Source organism: Rhineura floridana, chromosome 9, assembly GCF_030035675.1.
Source record: "Rhineura floridana isolate rRhiFlo1 chromosome 9, rRhiFlo1.hap2, whole genome shotgun sequence".
In the NCBI taxonomy this organism is placed as follows: domain Eukaryota; kingdom Metazoa; phylum Chordata; class Lepidosauria; order Squamata; family Rhineuridae; genus Rhineura; species Rhineura floridana.
Window position 1 is genome coordinate 33,345,096 of NC_084488.1, and position 21,865 is coordinate 33,366,960.

The 21,865-nt window shown below is 42.6% G+C and overlaps 1 long non-coding RNA gene across 2 annotated transcripts in view; it reads right to left on the bottom strand.

The window, feature by feature from the left end:
• LOC133364190 (uncharacterized) overlaps window positions 1-21,865 on the bottom strand; it is a 57,217-nt gene that overhangs the window by 14,223 nt on the left and 21,129 nt on the right. The window contains exons 1-2 of one of the 2 annotated variants that reach the window (XR_009757872.1): window positions 21,712-21,851; window positions 2,038-2,088 (exon numbers count right to left, since the gene is read on the bottom strand). This is a non-coding gene — a long non-coding RNA (uncharacterized LOC133364190). Of the gene's footprint in view, window positions 1-2,037; window positions 2,089-21,711; window positions 21,852-21,865 lie in introns of those variants that run through there. The other variant, XR_009757871.1, reaches the window with a different exon arrangement.

Genomic DNA, 21,865 nt, shown 5'->3' on the forward strand with positions numbered 1-21,865 from the left:
AGCCACTGGCAGCGCTAGATCCGAAACCCCATGGATCCCCTGAGCCAACCAATCCTCAGGCGCCTCAATTATGATTAGGAATGGGCAAATCTGTCCATTTGGTTTATGCTTTGTTTCTCATTTTTCCAGTCTTAAGTTGCATTCTCCACATTTCCACAAAAAGTTTGTGGTTTTTTTAAAAAAAAATATTTTCATGGAAACTTATCCACATTTTTGTGTTGATTTCTCCTAATATACACATTTTGCCTAAAAAGACACATTTTTGCAAGCATATTTCCCTAATATTTATATTTTCCTTAATATAATGCACCTCTGTATGTTGTTTTCATGAATATACACCCTTTAACCTAGTATATTCGTTTTTGCACATATTACTTGGCTGAGAGCTGTATTGCAGTTTTGGTTCATGTATTGCTTCAGAAAGTGCAGATTAGGTAGGTACACCTCAAAATGTGAAATGCATTTAATTTCTCCCCCATCCCTAGTTATGATTGTCTGGAGTTGGCATAGTGAAAATGGAAGCAAAAAGATGCCTCCTCCACCCTCTGCCCTGGCCGACATGAGCTGGCAAGGCTTGGGATGTGGCAGTAAATCTGTGCTTTGAACACCAATGTTATGCTAATGTATGTCATGCATCATCTGTCTAAAAATAGATGATCTGGCATAGTAAGAAAGAATTGTGTCCATCTACAAACTGAAGCATTATTAAAGCAGGGAGATGTGGGAAAGGAGGTGCCAAAAGTTCTAGGGGAAGATAGTTGTCAGACAGGTGAGGCTTCATGCCCTAACCAGCCAAGGTAGACGGGTGGATTGAATGTGTGCTAGCTGAGGATGCTTTCCTCATTGATTCACATTAGATTTGTCAGAGTGACTGCTCCTCCACATGCCCCAAAATCCCAATCTAATTTGGAAAAAGATGCTGCTTTGTTCTAAAGATGCTTTCCCCTGTGTGGTTATAGAAAGTATAAGAGATCTCTTGGTCTATGTTCCTCTTTCTAATGACGGTGTTAGATTAGTTCCCAAAGCACAGATCTTTGCACATGGCAGCAAATTGTGTAGCAGGCAGTGACTGCAGGCAGGAAAGAATCTCTTTGCAATTTGGCATAGAACAAGATGGCTGATGCTGACTGGGTTGTGTGGGGGCAGAAGGGGAAGTGAGCTGGGGAGGGGGAACTCAAGCTCAAAATGTTCAAGCAGCACTGGATAAAGATGTGCATCTTAGACCACTTTGGGGCATCTGGAATATTCAGTCCATTGAGAATCTAACAACAGCTGCTTCCTTCTGGCAGTTAGTGGATCAAAGTCAACACAAATGTGCTAATTTTTCATTGACCCCATATCTCTTGAAGCTTTTGATGATGAGGCAGTAGCTAAGCAAAGTATTAGCTCTCTGCTCCATGGTCAGGCCCTTGGCCAGCTGTTTTGCCCAGACAGGTTCAATATTTGCTCTCAACAGTGTTTTTTCTTGGTCAGTTTCATTTTTTCTTGTCAATTTCACACCCAGGCGCTCTCCCAGCTTCAGCTTTGAACTGGAGGGAGTAAACATGTAAAATTAGAGGGTGGAGCCACAAGGACACAGTGACAATGATCCTTCACAGAGGAATGCCTACTAGTGTGAATGGAAACAGTGGATTTAAACCTACCAAATGTGGACCTTGCAAATCTATCACAACAGTAAAAGCAGAATATTTAGTACGAAGGTATGTTCCTGTGTGGATAAACCCCTGGAGTACCAGGAGAGATCTTTAAGTGTAACATCCTATGATGAATTCCTTTCCTCATTAAATGGATGGATTAAATAAATACAACTAGTTACATTTCTTCAGGACAGAACCTGAACATAGAAATCCCAAATACCAAGGAAGGGGACATCTTTATGGCCTAACCAATCTGATAGATATCATAGCAAACCTAATTGTCATTTCACAAATGTGAAGAATGGGCTGTGTTGCATGGTGCAATTAATCATGTCAAAATATATTTTATTAAATAGGGGGAAATGCAAAATGGAAGGCTCATCTGTTCATACATACTCACCTGAAAATTCAGTGAGGCTTACTTCATACTTGACAGGTATATAAGGTTGCCCTGGAAAATAACAACATAGTGTCTGTTTAAAAGGTAGAACACTTGATTCTTGAACACCATAGAAAACTGTACACGATCAAAGCCACTTGGAGAGCATGCAGGGACAGATCAAAACATGGGCAAACACCTCTTTCCTCAAGAAACAGCTACACATGTCGATTGTTAAAATCAACATGTGTAGACTCTTTGTCATGAACAGATGAACACAGGTACAGACAACTTGTACACAGGTATATGATAACATGTGAATACCCCCATATGATACTGTGTGCCATTTTTCAGGCTCATTGTCCCTAGTCTAAATGGCAGAGTGGGGTCAAGTTGGAACAGCACATATGACACCATCCCAAACTAACAAAGCTTCCATCCTTGTTAATTAGTACCTCTTCCTCGAGGTTCCTTTCTCAGTGCTTCTGATTTCACAGTGCATAGGGTTGCCATATTCCAGTCCCACAAATCTGGCCAGCCTATTTTGCATATCATGCAAATTATTTGTTAATTATGCAAATTGAGCATATTAATGGTTGCATTATCCAGTTGTTCTGTTTTTGTGCCTAGTAATTATCACCAAAAACTGGGGGAGGATGTGAGGAATCTTTTTAAAGAAAACTTACATTTTTAGCCTTAAATGCCTAGACTCTAGTTTCCAACACTTTGCAATATTTATTTATTTAGAGGATTTATATCCTGTCCTCAGGGCAGCTTACAAAAATAATAAAAATATACAATCAGTCAATTAAAAGCAATATTGTGACCTAGAGGTTGTCTTAACCACAATTAGGAAATATGAAATGTAACGCAGATAGAAATCAAGATTTCAATATTATCAGTTCAGTCAATAATCTTATCTAATTAGCTTCAAAGCAAGCAGTGCTGTCATACAATTCCTTCCAACACCAGACTATACTCCTGCATAAGTTTGAAGTACCTGAAGACACTCAAGCTGATGCTTATGTTGGGCAGTAAACTGAAGATCAGCAAGTAAACAGGAATGATGTATTCTATCTTTATAGAGTATTTAATATGCCACTAGAAGAATCAGGCAGCAAGGTTTGCCTGAACCTCAGAGTACTTTGAGTATACAATGTATGTGCAGTCTTGCCAAAAATAGCAGTGCGGTAGTAGTAAAAATATTTATATTCTGCTTTTCAACAAAAAGTTCCCAAAGTGGTTGACATAGCAAAATATACATTTGAAATTGGGCTGTACAAAAGAAGATAGGTACACATGCATCATTTTCAAATTTTAAATAAAGGAAATTCTCCCCAGTCCTTACACAAACAATAATTGGGCTTTGAATATGTGAAATAGTAATAAAAATGGATCTTCTAAATATGCGCTGAGTGCATTCTACAGCACTAAATTCTAAGCTTGCCTCTATTAATATGGCATTAGGAATAACAGATTTCAGCCACTGTCGGGGGGGGGACGACATGTAGCACCAACAGCAAAATATACCACATAGTAAGCAAATAACTTTTCCCAAGCTGGTGATTGTGGGGTGGATTGTTCCATTTCCATTGGTCTTAAGGGAGAGAAAGGCTACACCCCCAACTGCACTGAATATATATTCAGTATGTGTATATATCTATGTTTTTTCCCGCTAGACAGCTCCACTACTTTTGCTACCTCCATCCTCTCAGGAATTTAGAGTACAACATGGATGGACCTGACTTTGGCATACTTGCCAAAAAGACTGAATACCACTCAACTAGACAGACTTAGTAAGACACACACACATACACATCCATCCATTCCTGGAGAGGAAATGAAGTAGGGTGATCTTTGGTGGGGCGATGCCTGCCAGTCATTTTTAAGAAGGAAATGTATTTTTAAAAAATACTTTTTAGCCTTTTCTGAATTTTCAAATAGAGGCTCTGCCGAGCAACAGGATGAATGAGGCTGCATGCCAATGCAACTTTACTTGGGAGTAAGCACCTATTAACAGGGTGGGGGCAGGGCCTAAACATGCAAATACCAATACCACAGTCTTTTCTACAGAGAGGCTTGCTTTTATATTTGTATTTGTTCGGGGAGGGAACGTTTGGTGGATTCAAACCCCTTTATTCCATTCTCCATGATGGCAGGCAGACCCCCAAATTGTATTCACCACTTAAGACACATACCCTGAGACCAGAACTTGGAAGTAATTTGTTACAAAAAAGAATTACTTGAAATTTATTACTTTTTTGAGAAACGAGTGGGTAATTTCTTTACAATTGATTGTAATAGAACAAGGAGTAATTTTATTAGATTGAGGAGTAACTGTAATGTTTCCAGCATTCCTTTTGGGCATTACTTGGGGGGGGGGAAGCAGGGGAAGTCTTCTGCTCCTCTGATTTGTGGATGAAAATCATGTGCCTCAAACTGGGCTTCTGCACAGCATTACTCTTCCCTCGTGCTCTGTGGGTTGAGGAGGTGGAGAGTGAGATGGGTGGAGTGGAGAGAAAAAATTGTTTTTAAAAATGGATGGTGGTGGAGAAGAATGTAATGGAGGGAGAAAGGAGCCAAAGAGCAAGGATATGGATGAAGGAGGAGAAGGAGGCAGCAGCAGAATGGCGATAAAGAACTGTGGGGGGGAAAGACAACAAAATGTGTGTGTGTGTGAATACTGTGTTTTCTCTTGGCATGCGAAGAGGCCTCCACCGCCCTCCCTGGCTACTTCACTGCATTTGCAGTGTTTTAATTTTTTTGCACCCTGAGGGAAAATGTTTGCTTGGGTGGGTGTGCTTTAATAGTTAGTAGCAGGGCAGAGTCCAGGAGGTGGTTGAGTAAGAGAGATGATGCTTGCTGGCTGAGTGTGTGTGTGTGTTGCACTTGGTTTGACATGCAAAGATCTGAGCGATGGCCTCTGCTTCCCTCCCTGCTTCTCTTACCAGTGGAGAGACCACCACTGCTATCTTATGGATAAAAATAATTATTCTACTACCTCTGTGTGTGTGTATTTTTAATGTTGTTTTAGGCAGTTTAGGTGTGCAGCAGCCAAGGTCAGCACTTAAGTAAGTTAACTGTAATTGCAGTGATTACTTTTGAGTAATGGTAAAGTAATAAATTAATTTATTCCTTTTATAAAGTAATCTTCCAAGCTCTGCCTGAGACACAGAGGCAATTGAAATGAAGGCTGCTTCTCCTTGCTGATGCATCCAGAAAGTCTATGGGTAAGGGGTGGAGCTGCATGTGTTGTTCAAGTGAGCATGTGCCATTTTCTAAACAGCTAGATTCTGCATATGCAGCAGGCAGGCAGGCTAAAATTCTTGATTTTCCAAGGACAGCCATGGTGACCTTCATTGGCTACCAACCATAGAAGGTGGGAAAAGGCTAGGGATGGGTGAGAATTTCAATTCAGTTCGCATTTGAAGCAGAATTTATCACATTTGCACTTTCTGAAACAATATAAGAACCGAAACAGCCATCCTTCGAAATTCACATTTATTAAGATTTTGGGATGCAGTTTGCCAACTAAACAATATTTATAAAAAATTATTAAAAAATTAGAGGAAAGTGTGCATAAAAATGAATATATGAGTGAAAATAACATGCAAAAAGGCATGATGTGATGAGAAATGGCTTGTAAAAATGTCAAAACTACGTACAAAAATGTGTTTATATGGAGAAATTTCCACTAAAATGGTGGAGAATTTTCATTAGGATTTTTAAAAAAACAATTCGCAGATTGCTGCAGAAATGTAGAGAACTGAATTTAACATTATAAAAATGAGAAACTAAAAAAACCGAAATTAACAGATCTTTCTTGGATGAGGAGGTACAGAGCATGCTTATCAAATTTGCAGATGATACAAAATTGGGGGGCATAGCTAATACCGTGGAAGAAAGAAAATTCAAAAGGACCTTGATAGGCTGGAGCATTGGGCTGAAAACAAAAGAATGAAATTCAACAGGGATAAATGCAAAGTTCTACACTTAGGAAAAAGAAACCAAATGCACAGTTATAAGGTGGGGGATACTTGGCTCAGCAATATGACATGTGAGAAGGATCTTGGAATTGTCATTGATCACAAGCTGAATATGAGTCAACAGTGTAATGTGGCTACAAAAAAGGCAAACACTATATTAGTCTGCATTAACAGAAGTATAGTTTCCAAATCGTGTGAAGTATTAGTTCCCCTCTATTCAGCACTGGTTAGGCCTCATCTTGAATACTGCATCCAGTTCTGGTCTCCGCACTTCAAGAAGGATGCCGACAAACTGGGATGGGTTCAGAGGAGAGCAACAAGGATGGTTGGGGCCTAGAAACAAAGCCCTATGAGGAGAGACTGAAAGAACTGGGCATGTTTAGCCTGGAGAAAAGAAGACTGAGGGGAGATATGATAGCACTCTTCAAATACATGAAAGGTTGTCACATAGAGGAGGGCCGGGATCTCTTCTCGATCATCCCAGAGTGCAAGACATGGAATAATGGGCTCAAGTTGCAGGAAGCCAGATTTCAACTGGACATCAGGAAAAACTTCCTAACTGTTAGAGCCATATGACAATGGAACCAATTACCTAGAGAGGTAGTGGGCTTTCCGACACTGGAGGCATTCAAGAGGCAGCTGGACAGCCATCTGTTGTGAATGCTTTGATTTGGATTCCTGCATTGAGCAGGGGGTTGGACTTGATGGCCTTATAGGCCCCTTCCAACTCTACTATTCTATGATTCCATCCCTAGAATAGTCCGATTTCTCACAAAATGGGCAGAAAACTTCCTCCACATTTTGTCTTGTATCTCTGGATCCACAAAGTCTTGCTTTTTTTAAAAAAAATGAAACATTTGAATCCGGGCCACCTAAGTGGGCACTGGGTACCATGGCTGGAATCCAGATAAAACCCAGCTAACTGGGCAATATGGCAACCCTAACAATGCAGAACTAAGGCCCCATCTTCACCTTACATTTAAAGCAGTATCATACCACTTTAAATAGTTATAGCTTCTCCCACAGAATTAAGGGTGCTGAGAGTTGTTAGGAGACCCCTATTCCCCTCACAGAGCTACAATTCCCAGAGTGTTTTCGGTATCTATTCCCAGGGAATTATGGGAATTGTATGAGGGAATGGGGAATCCTTAACAGACTATAGTTCCTAGGATACTTTGGGGGACGCCATGACTGTTTAAAGAGGTATGATACTACTTTAAATATATAGTGCAGATGGGGCCTAAATGAGGCAATGGAGGGAGCTTCCATCTGAATGTGGGTTTAATAACGGATGCCCAGAGATCTAAAATCTACATGTCCATGATCCCTCAAACGCTCTTGTTTTTTCCAAGGTTTTGATAATAACAAACAGAAACCAAATAAAGTTAAAAGCTAAAACCTTTTGTGTGTGCAGGTTTTACAGTAGAAGTCTAGCCTGCGCCATTAAAGATGAAATGACTTCGTGAAACAGGGTTGCTTACATGCCACTTAAATATTTTTCCTTTAATCGCCTTTGTTTTGGAGAACAACACAATCTGATGTCTGTAACTCTTTACAAGCCCAAGTTAGATTTCCTACATCATAGAGCTTCTTCCTAGACCAAAATAAAATAACCAAAATGCACAGTTGGGTAATACCTTTATTAGGACTAACCAAAATATCATAAAACTGTGGCAAGCTTTTGAGTTCTCCAGAACTCTTCATTAGGTGAGATGTTACACAAAGCAGGGGATGAGGAAAAATGAAAAGCAAAGGACAGTCATTAGGCTGATATAGTAGCCATACGGTCAGTTACAGGATGGAGATTGCAAACTGAGTATGTCCCTACCAGGTGCTACAGATATCAAGTTACACACCTAGGATTCTGGGATAAAGAAGCAACAGCTGTTCCCCATTTCTAGTATACCAACCAAAGGTCATTCCTGGCTTTGCTAAATTAAAGACTGCCATGTTCCTCTTTACTTCTGCTCTCTATTTACCCAGGAACCTATGTATTTCAGCTAGGGATGTGCTAGAATTCTACCAAGTTCAGATTTGGTTCTGAATGATTTGCTACATTAATTTGCTTATTCTCTATCACTGTGGATCAGACTTTTATGTAGTGGCTATTTTCTTTCTTTCTTTTTTTTTAAAAAAAATCCACCTCTATCAATATTGCATTTATGTATATTTCCTTTCAAAATATCAATACATCCTTTTAAAATATCGATATTAATATCAATATTTTTTGCAAGGGAAAAAAAGGATGGGTAAAAGCAGTGGCTAGAGGATATAGAGTGAGTTCAAATCGATAGCAGCTTGTTAGGTCGATTGAATGCTTTCAAACTGGGACCAGCCAACAGCTCCCATCCCTAGCTTCCGTTAAGGTGTGGGGCTGTCTTGAATTTCTCAGAAATGGGGAACAGGCCTTTGCTTCTTTATCCCAGAATCCAAGTATGTAACCTGGTATCTGTAGCACACATTCAGCCTACAGTCATGGAACTAAGTTTTGGGTCTGAAAATTAAAAACATGAGAGAGGTGCCCCTGAGTAAGAAATATGCCAAATTGTACACAAAGAGATATAGGGACATTTGTGCTCAGCACCTTTAAAGTTGACTTTGGAGTTAAAAGAACTAAAAGAGTTTTGCTTTCCAACTTAAAATCCGTAGAGGATGGCATGGTGGGGCATCAACATTCACCTGACCTGCCTACAACTGAATCACTGCTGGTTATCAGGAAGAATAAGGGGGGTTTAGGGAGGTTGGCTCAGTGCAAACACAGTGGTGGAGCCAATCTGGTGCTCCTGCTCGTGCATTTGCACCATGGGAACTTCCCCACCCCTTCTCCTTAATAGTAAGCCACAGTGACTCAGCCGTCAGGAGGTCAGGTGAGCTTCGCTGTCCCACCACACCATTTGCTACTGGTTAAAATCATTCCCTCTGATTAGAAGCTAAACCTGTCCATCATAAAGGAGCTTTCTCTCTTTTTCTCCCAACCCCACCCCAGAGTACCTCAGAATACGAGTAGCTAGAGATGACTAACGAGAGAGTGCTATTGTGCTCATGTCGAGCTTGCAGCAGTGTTATCAAATACAGCTGCCTTTAAGGGGCCACAGTGGAGAAGCAACATTATGGTAGCTTACATCTCCAACAAGTCTGCATGAATCAGCCCAGACAACCACATATAAGACTGATTCTTTGATTTTCTATAAGCTTAGAGACATGAGTTTAACTCTTGCAAAACTGCTTCTTCTCCCCAAGGCACTGGGATTAGAAAGCACTGGTAAAATCATTCCCTCTGATTACAAGCTAAACCTGTCAGTCACAACACAGCTCTTCCTCTATGTCTTCTCCCCACACTGGTGTTTGTTCTCCCTTCCCCCATTATCCCATTCTGGTGTTTTGCCATCACTGTAAGCTTAGAGACATTCCTTTCAGTTTCAGCAGACACTTGTCTGTAGCACTATTCTGATATTTCGATCACCAAGGTCGAGGTGCCACAAAGTGCTTCGTAAGTCCCTGTTTTGACTAGTGCTACTCCAGAAAGATCTCACCTCTGACAACCCTAAATCTCTCCAAGGCATCCTGCTTCACCTCAGGATTTGTCCAAATCTGACACACACCCTTCACATCCAGTCACTGAAATTCACAGATCAAAGCAAGTCAGGCCTCACTGGGTCATAAACAGAGGACAGTCACTGTCAAAAACATCTACAGAGAAATAACCCCACATGAGTTTCTTCAAACAAGGAAGTAAAGCAAACCACATGAAGTTGTTTATTCCATACGTACCCACTGCTTGTTCTATCTGTCAGGCAGGATACTGGAGTAAAAGAATTATGGGTTTCTTTTAATCTGTGAATTTGGAAATTCAGGTAAAACAAGGTATATTATAAAGGTTATTCTTGTTACTTTTAGTAAGAGGTCATGATTCCTTAGATAGGTGTTCCCTGACACCTGGTCTCATATCCCACCAGAATACATTTGATGAACACGGAGATTGTGAATTCCCACATCTGCTAATGTGCAAGAATGCCTTGTTAATCAGGCTCTCTTTTCCCAAGTGAGATTATGTAAGCAGAAAAACTCCTCACTGAGATTTCCTAAAACACTCTAAACTGAGTTTATAGCAACTAACAGAACATCATAGGTATTTGATGGATATCAGAGCAGAGATGTACCTTGGGAAATGAATCCAACTGGGCATTTGAGAATGGAAGAAAGTGCAATAGCAGAGAATTTTGACAAACATTTTGACAATTTCATTTTGACTGCAGAAAGGAAATGACAATACTTAACGCAGATACTGAGCTATCCAGAGTACATCTCTTATTTTAATATCACTTTTGCAGAGTTTATAGGCCTATTATCCCTGTTGCTGAACATTAAGTTAAGCTATCATTCACTGATGAGAGTGCAAACCAACAGTACTTACCTGATATGTTAATTTTGGGGGGGAACACTTAATTACAGCATAAGACCCATTTAATGGTATTAAAGACTTTTGTGTACACAAAAGTGTTGTCATTCCAATACAATGTGATCTGGAATCATTGAGAATATAGTCACTAGGCTGGACATTGGACAAAGTCTAAGGAGAGCCGTTGCTGCTGCTGCTGTCTGCCAGCCTGCCTGCCTGCTTGCTTGCTGCTCCTGCTGCTGCTTCTGCTCGACTACCACCACCACCCTCTCCCTGTTGGACTTCTGCTTGGCAGGTGTCACACCTTGCAGGCCCAGGCCCCGGGTACTCAGCCAGCTGTTGCTGATTTCTTCCACCTGTCCCTTCTCCGGAGGGGATACATAAGCTGGCTGGGTGAGGTGCCTCCTGCTGGGTCTTGAGTTATGTGCCTGGGAGAGAGGACTCAGAGCCAAGTAGGGAGATTTGAGGGCCCCACAATTAGTGTAGTGATGGGTAGAGGGAGATATGGCATTGTGAGGAGGACTTGCCAGGTAAAGGGAACACGGCCCAGGCACTTAACGACTGTGCCTTGTTCCGGTCCTCCCCACACCCACAGGTTTGTTGGTTGCCCTGTCAGCCAGCTCTCAGGCCTCCGGATGCTGCTTCTAAATGCCAGATCGGTGCATAATAAGATCTCCCTCATTCATGATTTAATTGTGGATGAGACAGCCGATCTGGCATGTATAACCGATACCTGGGTGAGTGAGCAGGGCAGAGTCACTCTCTCCCACCTATGCCCACCAGGGTACCTGGTTCAGCATCAGGGTAGACTTGAGGGTCGGGGAGGGGGAGTTGCTGTGGTCTATAGGAGCTCCATCTCCCTCTGCAAGCACCCTGTTCATGTGACTACTGGTCTGGAGTGTTTGCACCTTATGTTGGGTCAGCGGGACAGACTGGGGATTCTGTTGGTGTACCGCCCACCCCGCTGCCCAACAGACTCACTAGCTGAGCTGACGGAGGTAGTCTTGGGTGTACTGTTGAGATCCCCCAGACTGTTGGTTCTGGGGGATGTCAACATGCATGCCGAGGCCACCTTATCCATGGCGGCTCAGGATTTCATGGTCTCCATGACAACCATGGAACTGTCCCAATATGCCATTGGCCCAACACATGCAGCAGGGCATACTCTAGATTTGGTTTTTGCAACTGGACATGGAGTTGGTGATCTGAATGTGGGGGGCCTTACATCAGTCCCTCTGTCATGGACAGATCACTGCTTGCTGAAGTTTAGACTTACAGTGGCTTTTCCCCTCTGCAAGGGTTCGGGACCTATTAAGTTGGTCCGCCCCCAGAGACTAATGGATCCGGATGGTTTCCAAAGGGCTCTGGGGAGTTTTCCGGCTGATAGGGCTGGTGCTCCTGTCAAAACCCTGGTTGAACTGTGGAATACAGAAATGACCCGGGTGGTTGACATGATTGCTCCTGAGCGCCCTCTCCTGTGTAGAGCTCGTACGGCTCCATGGTATACCCCAGAGCTGAGAGCGATGAAACAATATAGGAGACGGCTTGAGTGCAGATGGAGATGAACTCCTAGTGGATGCAATTATACACTGGTAAGTGCCTATGGTAAGCTGTATTTAGGGGCAGTGAGGGCAGCAAAAAAACAATATTTTGCTGCCACTATCAAATCATCAATCTGCCGCCCAGAGGAGCTCTTCTGAATTGTCCAGGGGCTGTTACACTCTGGCCCCAGGGACATGGTAGAACCATCTGAGGCCCGCTGTAATGAATTTGCTAGGCACTTCCAGGATAAAATCTTTAGCATCTGCCAGGACTTAGACTCCAGTGTTATAGCAGGTGAATCAAGCGAGGTATCCAGGGCACAGCCTTGTCCTGATTTCTTGGATGAGTTTCAGTTGGTACAGCTTGAGGACGTTGACAAGGTGCTTGGACAGGTTAGTGCAACCACTTCTGTGCTGGATCCTTGCCCTTCTTGGCTAATAAAAGCTAGCAGGGATGGAACAGCCGGCTGGGCCAGGGAAGTGATAAATGCTTCTCTATGAGAGGGGGTGGTCCCTGGCTGCCTGAAAGAGGCAGTAGTGAGACCACTCCTGAAGAGACCCTCCCCAGACCCAGAAAATCTTAATAACTATAGGCCTGTGGCAAATGTTCCATTCCTGGGCAAGGTCCTTGAATGAGTGGTTGCGGGCCAGCTCCAGACATTCTTGGATGACACCGATTATCTGGATCCATTTCAGTCAGGTTTCAGGCCTGGTTTTGGCATGGAAACAGCCTTGGTGACCCTGTATGATGACCTTTGTCGGGAGAGAGACAAGGGGAGTGTGACTCTGTTGATTCTCCTTGATCTCTCAGTGGCTTTCGATACCATCGGCCATGTTATCCTTCTGGGGAGACTGGCTGAGTTCGGAGTGGGAGGTACTGCATTGCAGTGGTTCTGCTCCTACTTGGCAGGTCGCCTCCAGAAGGTGGTGCTTGGGGAACATTGCTCAGCACCCTGGACTCTCCAGTATGGGGTTCCACAGGGGTCAGTTCTGTCCCCCATGCTGTTCAACATCTACATGAAACCGTTGGGTTCGGTCATCCGGAACTTTGGAGTGCATTGGCATCAGTACGCTGATGACACACAGCTCTACTTCTTTTCATCTTCTTCAGGTGAGGCTGTCAATATACTGAACAGGTGCCTGGCTGCAAGAATGGACTGGATGAGGGCCTTGGGGTCATCCTTGACTCCCAGCTGTCCATGGAGGCTCAGGTCTTGGCAGTGAGCCGGGCAGCTTGGTATCAATTACATCTGATACAGAGGCTGCGACCCTACCTTCCTCTTCATCTGCTCCCACGAGTGATACATGCCCTGGTCTCCTCTCGCTTAGACTACTGTAATGCGCTCTACGTGGGGTTACCCTTGAAAATGGTCCAGAAGTTACAGCTGGTACAAAATGCGGTGGCGTGCTTGATTACGCATAGCCGTCGCCGTGATCATATCACTCCAGTGTTAATAGATCTTCACTGGCTACCAGTTGTCTACCGGGCCCAATTCAAGGTGTTGGTGTTGACCTTTAAACCCCTATACGGTTTCGGCCCAGTATATCTGAAGGAACGCCTCCAGAATCACCGATTGTGCCGCCTGATGAGATCAGCCTCGCAAGACCTTCTCTCGGTCCCACCGGTTAAAACAGCTAGGCTGGTGCGGACCAGAGAGAGGGCATTCTCTATCGTGGCCCCCACCCTCTGGAATTCCCTTCCTTTTGACCTGCGACATGCCGCCTCCCTGATAGGTTTCCGCCAAGCCTTAAAGACCTGGCTATTCAGGCAGGCCTATAAGATTGGGGTGGATTAGTTTTACGGTTTTTACTGAAGCTTCATTGATTATGTTTGTTTTTGATATGTATACTGTATTTTATATTGTTGTACATCGCCTAGAGTGTCTGTTAACTCGGACAGATAGGCGACACAAAAATAAAATTTTATTATTATTATTTTATTATTATAATCAACTGAGGCTCAATCCAGACAAGACTGAGATGCTGCTAATGGGTGGTTTTTTTGACCAGATGGTGGATGTCCAACCTGTCCTGGATGGGGTTGCACTCCCCCTGAAGGAGCAGATTTGTAGCTTGGGGGTTCTCCTAGAACCATCTCTGTCACTTGAGGCTCAGGTAGCCTCTGTGGCACGGAGTGCCTTCTACCAACTTTGGTTGGTGGCCCAGCTGTGCCCCTATCTGGACAGGGATAACCTGGCTTCAGTTGTCCATGCTCTGGTAACCTCCAAGTTAGATTACTGCAATACACTCTACGTGGGGCTGCCTTTGAAGACGGTTCAGAAACTGCAGCTTGTGCAAAATGCAGCAGCCAGATTGGTAACAGGGACCAGACGGTCTGAACATAAAAAACTGATTCTGGCCCGCTTGCATTGGCTGCCTGTATGTTTCCGAGCTCGATTCAAGGTGCTGGTTTTAACCTATAAAGCCTTACATGGCTTGGGACCACAATACCTGATGGAACGCCTCTCCCGATACGAACCAACCCGTACACTACGCTCAACATCTAAGGCCCTCCTCCAGGTGCCTCCTCCGAGGAAAGCTGGGAGGGTGGCAACAAGGGAGAGGGCCTTCTCAGTGGTGGCCCCCAAATTATGGAATGATCTGTCTGACGAGGTGCGCCTTGAGCCATCACTGTTATCTTTTTGGTGCCAGGTCAAGACTTTCCTTTTCTCCCAGGCATTTTAGCATGTGTTCTTAAATTGTTTTAAATGTTTAAATTGTGTTTTAAATTGTTTTTAAAAGATGTGTTTTAAATTTGTATATTTGGTTTTAGGTACTGAAACCATCCAGAGAGCTTCGGCTATGGGGCGGTATATAAATACAATAAATAAATAAATAAATAAATAAATCCCCACTGCCCACCTTGCTCTTTGCACCCATACACTTTCATTTTAATTTCATCCTACGCAGGCTGCAGCTATCCATGCAGCAGTTCTCCATCTGGCTGGATTTGCACAGCAGTGCTAATCCCAAAGTGATGGAAGAAATATTTTAAAAAGGAAGAATCCAGCAATATTGATTTTTTCCCCTGGTGATCGCTGGAAGGTTGCCCAGATGGGAATAAGGCCCTTGATCTGAAAAAAAGTTCCTCACTCTTGATACACGTACAACTTTCATGCTTTGCCAAACAAATTTTATCCCCATTATTTTAACTTCTCTTGAAATTCCTACAGTATTGGAGCAGATCTTCTATACTGGATACTGCAATAATGATACCTCCTGGCCCCACCACTGGCTGAAATGAAATGAAACTGATACTAAGGACATTTTGTCATTGTCCATTTTGCTTCCTGATATGGAGATTTCATTTTTAAAGATAGAGCGTTTAAATTACCCACACTGAAGAGAGGGAAACGGGAAGTCTGATAATGCAGTGATGACTGTAATCTTAGAAATACGACACTGTACTTAGAAATACTGGGGAACAAAATGTAACAATGGTATGTGGATATAAAGAAAACACAAGAGGATTAGATGTAGAACTATGTTTGAAATTACTCATTATGTAGCATGATATAAGCAAACTCTCCAGCATTTCACAGCTGGAATCAAGGACATTCTTGTGAATGTATAACACCCCTATTCTCTCACTGAGGCGTCCTGTCTGATCCCCCTCCCCACATTACACATTGCTCAAGGTTCTACTCCACATCCTGAATGCATGAGGACAGCCGTGTCTTTTTCCATTCAGTTACCTCTGAGAGGGATGGAATGTCATCAAGTCCTCCCAGGGGGCCTTGCTTCATTCTATTCAAAGGGTCCAGTGGCAAGAAGACCCACCCACTAGCTGCTCCAGGCTGTGAGTGACTGGATGACTTCTGGGACTTTGTAAAATGATTTTTAAAAAATCACAACGTACAGAGGCATCACTGTTGTTTTTAGATCAGTGCTTCACAAAAAGCATTTCTGCACAGATTTTAAATAATTTCCCATTTAAAATCTGTGTGAAAATGGGATAGGATGGACAACATTCTGCCCCCATGTAGAATTGGGACAACAGGAGGACTGTAATAGGTCCACCCATTCCCATTCCTAGGTATGTATATGATTGCAGCCGAAGAAGGTAGAAACACAAGAAAACAGTAGCATTTCTGAATTTGTTAGAATTCCTAGGGATGAACAGATTGAAGTGTTAACTGCTTTTGAAACGAAACTGTCTTCTGATTGGAAATGACATTAACAGTTCTGAAGCTCAATCCTGATAAGACCGAGGTGCTACTTGTGGGTGACAGGGGAAGGTTGGGTGCTGTTGACCTGAAGCTTAATGGGGTGAGTCTACCCCTGAGGGATCAGGTCCGTAGCCTCGGGGTTGTTCTTGATTCCAGGCTGTCCATGGAGGCTCAGATTTTGGCAGTGAGCCGGGCAGCTTGGTATCAACTGCACCTCATACAGAGGCTACAACCCTATCTCCCTGTCCATCAGCTCCCACTGGTAGTACATGCCCTGGTCACCTCTTGATTAGACTACTGCAATGCGCTCTACGTGGGGTTACCCTTGAAAACGGTCTGGAAATTACAACTGGTGCAGAATGCGGCGGCTCGTTTGCTTACAAACAGCCGCCGCCATGATCACATCACACCAGTGTTATTTCATCTACACTGGCTTCCAGTTGTTCTCCGGGCCCAATTCAAGGTGTTGGTGTTAACCTTTAAATCCCTATACGGTTTCGGTCCAGTTTACCTGAAGGAGCACCTCCAGTACCACCAATTAAGCCGCCCGACTAGATCAGCCACGCAAGGCCTTCTCTCAGTCCCACCAACAAAAACAGCTAGGTTGGTGGGGACTAGAGAGAGGGCATTTTCAGTGGCGGCCCCCACTCTCTGGAACTCCCTCCCGTTCGATCTTCGCCATGCCCCTTCCCTGGATACATTTCGCCGAGCTTTGAAAACTTGGCTCTTTGGACAGGCCTTTGGGATCTCCGGGGTGGGCTAATTTTTCTGTGATTGTTTTATAATTGTTATTGATTGCCCTACATGGTTTTATACTGCTACATTAGTGTTGACTGCATTGTATTTTATTTTGTATTACATTGTATTTTACTGCATTTTAATGTGTACGTCGCCTAGAGTGGCTTCGGCCAGATAGGCGACACAAAAATTAAATTTATTATTTATTATTATTATTTCTAATATCTAAAATGGATAGGCCTGTTGATGTAATCGTTGGAGCAGTTAATGGCTGCGATATTTTTTCCAACCACAATATGATTTCATTCTTTCTATAGTTTTCTCCCTAAATTTATCATTTTACCATGCTATAGCATCTTACTTTTTAGAAGTATTTGGAATTGGAGACCGGAGGGTGGGAGAGGAGGAACATCCTTCACACATACAGTAATTTCCTAGTTCAGTGACATTTCCATTATCATCAGTTGCAGATTATTATTTACTTTGCCTACATTTTCTGTCAACTCTTATCTGCTCGAAGACTGTCTCTCATTTGACCTGACCTTGGATCCTGTCAAACAAGTAAAATATAAGAAAGAAAGGAGACACAACCCAAAGTCAAAACTGGTCCTGCCTCTTTACATTTTCCCATTGTTAATTTAAATTATACAATATTGGACTCATAACGTGATTTCAAATGATTAATGCTTTAATTTAAAGCCTATAGTCATAGAAAGAGTGACGTATAAAGAAAAAGTACGTGTGTGTCAAAAAAGAGAAGACCGTATACAAACATTTTCTTGATTTTAACATCATAGGTAATAAATATCTTCTGAATAAATGTGAACAGGATTGGATTATAAAGTAGATTCACAATTTTGAAAGGCTGTAGTCAAATCCTTGAAAAGAGATATTTCCAGCATTTATTCTGGAATTTATTCTGAACAATGAACAGTTCATTGTTTGGCTTCTTTGGTATTTAAATAGCGGGTATTACAACTGGAGAGTGACAGTTTCAACATCAGAATTTTCTCATCAAAACTCTCCAATGAAAATGTCCAGTTCTTTAAGAATGTGGACCTCTTCTGTCTAAAACCAGCATTACTATACTTGTACCTCTACCTCACACTATAGCTTCAATGAATTCAGTTATTTCAGAGACTGAACCAGCTGCTAAGGCAAAAAGCCACTGTAACCTTAGGAGTGTTCATCCATGTAGAAATGAACATGTGAAGCATGTGGGACCACACCCGCTAGCCATACCCTCTGACCTGTTCATCTGAACCTGTGGAAGAGACCACATGCAAATGTATGGGTAGAATCTAGATGGTGTCCTTGCACTCACAGAAACGATTTTGATCCAGCAGAAGTGTCTGCTAATAGAAGAGGAGGAAAAATGATTTTCACTCATCTCTCCTTCCTCCTGCTTCCCCACCATACTGCCTGGCACCTTCCACCTCCTTACTGTTTAACCAAGTTCTTTTGTACGATAGTGTAAAGAGGAACAAGCCCTCAAATCCAAAAATTCTAGCAGAGGTTGGCTTCTTAAAGTTGTGTAATATTTCCTCTCATAAGAGAGGCTGATGACAAACTCCCCTCATGTGAAGTTCCATCAGGAGAGGAGAGAAAATTCCTCAGGGTATGGAGTTGTACAGGGACTCTTGTGATGACACATATGCATGACTAACCAGCTGCAGGAAATACACAAAATAATGTGGGTTGACAGTTTGCCAAAGATGCATTCTAAAGGGGGGGTGGCAAAATGGTTTATGATGACATCCCTTGATCTGCAACAAATATGTTGAGAAGGATGTTTCTTTCTTTGGCATAATGCCGAGTGACCAGTAGGAACATGTGGGATAAAAGGCTGAAAGAGAAATTACATTTGTTTACCCTTATTTATAAAGTAAATAAAATAGGAATAATGCATAGTGAGACAATGCATAAATTGCTGTGTTGTTTTTTTAAAATAAACCTATATGATATTTTTTAGGAATATATAACTGTAAAGAGAGCTTTATCTAGACCAGGAATGGGGCATCTCAGTTCTCAGGACCAAATGTGGCCCTCCAGGCCTCTTTGTCGTGGCCTTCAGGACTCTGCAGATGACACCCTCTTCTGAGCCACACCTCATACCAGCCCAGCCTTGCACCTTCCTTGAGTGTTTTCACCAGTCTGGAATGAGTCCTTGAACTCTGATCATGGATGAAGGTTGTATGAATGTGTGTAGAAACTAGCTTAGCTTCTTTTGTTCTGTTTTGCCACTGATCCCACCCACCACAGGCATGTGACTCCCCCCCCAAAGTTGACTAAAGGGAATGTGGCCCCCCTACTGAAAAAGGTTCACCACACCTCATCTATGCCCCTGGTCAAAAATGAGAGAGGTGACAAACTAGCACCTTAACCTAAAGTGGCTGCTTGCTGTTTGGAAATGAGAAACTAGTCCTACGTTTGAAGGCAAAATAAAAATATCATTACATTTGGTACCATGAAGTATAGCACCACCTGTGTATCAATTTCATTTATAGATGTATGAGTCACTAGAAAATATTGAAACGCATCTCCATTCGTTTCATCTACTGTCATCTCAGTATTGTGCAGTGCCAGAAAATTTAAACTTTCATGTTAAAATCCAGATTGGTAGATCTTTTAAATGGACTGGACACAAAGGACTAGACATTTGACTGAGTTAAAGGTTATAGAAGTTGATCCATATCATATCATCCATTCTTCCCCAAAACAGTGCTAAAAATAATGAGAACAAGTTTTCTCATGACATTTGCAATACATTTCATGCTTGCACAGATGGAAAACACTGCATCTAATTTGCATGAACATTTTGTACCTCTGCAACTATGTGTAAAGAAGCACTGCAAGAAGAAACTATGTGTAAGATCCAAATGATATGTACAGGTCTCAGGGGAATAGCCAGCTTAACGGCTATTTTTGGGGGTATATCTATGCATCAGGATTAACAATGCAATTCTATACATATCTGCTCAGATGTAAATTCCATTGACTTCAGTGAGGCTTGCTCCCAGTAGTGATGGGTGAGAAATTTGATTTAGTTCACATTTAAAACTGAATTTATTATATTGGCATTTTCTGAAACAATATGAGAACCAAAACAGCCATCTTTTGAAATTCGCACTTATCTAATTTTGTGATGCAGTTCTCCAACCAACCAGTGTTTATAAAAATGCATATATTAAGGGAAAATGTGTATAAAATGCATATATTCTTGAAAATATCATACAAAAATGCACTATATTAGGATAAGTTGCTTGCAAAAATGTGTACATGAATCAGAACTGCAAGTGTTTATAATGCTTTTGTTTGCTGCCCTGAGCCCCTACTGGGAGGAAGGGCGGGATATCAATCAATCAATCAATCAATCAAAATGTATTTATTAGGAGAAATGCACACTAAAATAATGAAGGATTTTCATGAGGATTTTTTTTAGAAAAAGTTTGCACATTGCTTCAGAAATGTGGAGAACCAGATTTAATATTAGAAAAATGAGAAACTAAGAGAACCAAAATGGACAGACCATTCCATTCCTAGCTCCCAGGTTGGGATGGGTGAATCGATCAATTTCAGTTTTTTTCTGTTTCTCATTTTTCCAATCTTAAATTCAGTTCTCCATTTTTCCACATCAGTTTGTGATTTTTTTTAAAAAAAAAGACCTCATGAAAATGCATCAGCATTTTAGTACCAATTTTTCCTAATTATGCACATTATAATATGAAATTTTGCCTTATGAATGTATTTGCAATTTTATCCTAATATAGCACATTTTTATGTTATTTTAATATACATATTTATGTATGCTTTATCCTAATATATGCATTTTGTGCACATTGTTTGGCTGCAAAACTGCATTGCAAAATTCAGAGAAGTGTGAGTTTTGAAGGATGTGGCTGCATTTTGGTTCACGCACTGTTTCACGAAGCACAGGTTAGGTAGGCTCACCTTTAAGTGCAAGTTGAGCCAAATTTTTTCTCCCATCCATCCTCCTGACAGCCCATTTTGTGAATAAAAGGACACAATTGATTCCAACCCAGTAGTCATTACTGATAATATCAGCAATTCATTTATATGGCATGTTTACAACTCTAAGGCTGCTATCCTATACTGGGTGTGTGCAACCAGTCTATGCTGGGGCCAAATTATGAGGTGAATTGTGGTGTTTTGGGGTGATTTTACCTCTCCTTGAGTTGAACAATGATTTCAGCATCTACACATATTGAGTCAGATCGGGGCCCCCACAAAGCCTATGTCTTTCCATGTTTTTATCCAATATTTTTTATCCACTACTAGGAGCTACTGTCCTGATCACTTCACTTTCCAACCCCACCTACCACTGCCAAAGCCCACCCCTTCCCCCCCATGGGTCACCAAAGCCCATCCATCCTCCCAACAGCCCATTCTGTGAATAAAAGGTCACCCCTTCTCCTGGCCCCATGCATCACCAGTGCCCTCCCCATCCTCCCATGCATTGTTAGGGCCCTCCCCCTTTTCCCATGGGTAGCCAGAGTCCTTCTTTCTTTTTCCCCATGGGTTGCCTGGGCCCTTGCCCTCCCTCTTCCCTTTCCACACAGGTCACCAGGTCCCTCCCCCTCTCCCCATGGTTCTCCAGGGCCCTTCCCCACATGAGTCACCAGGGCCCTTCCAGATTCTCTTCCCACATGGGTCACAGGGGGTCTCCCCCCTCTGCCACCCAACCTCTTCCACTACCACCAATGACCACTCACACCTAGCCTCCTGGGCCTCTCATTCCAGGCCTTGCCAGGCTGGGCCTCTCCCACAACTGCCAATGCTGTTGGCGTCTCACACCTGGCCTTGCCACCGCCATTGCCACCGCCACTGCCAGCCTCTCATACCTGGCCTTGCTGGGCCTCTTCCACCACTTCTGCCACCAATATTTTGCACCTGTCCATGCTGGGCTTCTGCTTTCACTGCTGCCATCAGCCTTTCATGCTTAGCCATGCTGGGCCTCTCCCGCTGCTGCCACCACCACCAGCCTTTCATGCCAGG